Below are 1,544 nucleotides of genomic sequence, written 5' to 3'. Positions count from 1 at the left end.
ACTGATGAGGGAAGTTATCCCGAAACCCGAGCCATGTCTCGGGCGATACCCAAAAACCCGGGACATGTATCGGGTCTAGAGATTCATCAGTCCAACAAGTACCGACTTGCACCCACCTGGGTGATCCACTATTGAACTACAAGTACCAGAGTCCCGAGGGGCAATCCGGAGGAGGGGCTAGCGGTGTGCGCTCCATTGTGGTGGTTTCTACTAATTGGCTCCCTTGAGCTTTGAACCGACGGGCTCCTGGATGCTGCCCTGCGTGCCGGTTCAGGCATCGAGGCCATTGACGGTTGTTTGGCGGCCTTCTCCTCCACCCCATACCATTTCTCTACTGATGAGGGAAGTTATCCCGAAACCCGAGCCATGTCTCGGGCGATACCCAAAAACCCGGGACATGTATCGGGTCTAGAGATTCATCAGTCCAACAAGTACCGACTTGCACCCACCTGGGTGATCCACTATTGAACTACAAGTACCAGAGTCCCGAGGGGCAATCCGGAGGAGGGGCTAGCGGTGTGCGCTCCATTGCGGTGGTTTCTACTAATTGGCTCCCTTGAGCTTTGAGCCGACGGGCTCCTGGATGCTGCCCTGCGTGCCGGTTCAGGCATCGAGGCCATTGACGGTTGTTTGGCGGCCTTCTCCTCCACCCCATACCATTTCTCTACTGATGAGGGAAGTTATCCCGAAACCCGAGCCATGTCTCGGGCGATACCCAAAAACCCGGGACATGTATCGGGTCTAGAGATTCATCAGTCCAACAAGTACCGACTTGCACCCACCTGGGTGATCCACTATTGAACTACAAGTACCAGAGTCCCGAGGGGCAATCCGGAGGAGGGGCTAGCGGTGTGCGCTCCATTGCGGTGGTTTGTACTAACTTGGTGATTACTGTTCATAAACAGGTGGCGAGTAGTTTAGCAACTATCTTGTCTTCTGCATTCAGCATGAGATCAGCCTATAGGAGGAGCAGAGGTGCTTTGGTTTTCCTTCCTTGTGGATAACCACAATAGTAGCCAATCTTTGGCCTACTGGGAGCGACCCCATCTCTTGGCTTTCACAGTACATGTTTGCAAGATATGGTGCAATTTTGCTGGGGGCGAGCTTGAATAGTTCAACCGGCAGGCCATTTGGGCCAGAGACCTTTCCCCAACGCAGGTCTTGGATAGCTTTCTCTACCTCCGAAGCGTCTAGGTCTTTTTCCAGCTCGAGTCATTCGTCGTCGGACAGCTGTGGCAAAGGGATATCTTGCAGCAGCGACAGTGCGTCCGATTCAATGTATGTCGTGCGTGAAGTATATATCTCTTGGTAGTGGTCAAGCAAATGCATTTGCTATTTCTTGCAGGTCCGAGGTCTTGTGGATGGATTCTGTAGTAAGTTCCACCACTAACCAGTTTGCATGCTCTCTATGGTCTTGCCACGCAAGCAGCTTACCCTCCTTGTCGCCCACTTCGTTGACTTTACAGAGTGTGGCTATATGTTGAGCTCTGGCAGCATCAACTGCCACCGACAGACAAGCCTTTTTTAAAAGTTGAAATTCATGT

The sequence above is a fragment of the Lissotriton helveticus genome, chromosome 6 (genome assembly GCF_964261635.1).
Source record: "Lissotriton helveticus chromosome 6, aLisHel1.1, whole genome shotgun sequence".
NCBI classification, from domain to species: Eukaryota; Metazoa; Chordata; class Amphibia; order Caudata; family Salamandridae; genus Lissotriton; species Lissotriton helveticus.
The sequence above is the reverse complement of the archived record's forward strand: the minus strand, read 5'-3'. Positions refer to the sequence as shown.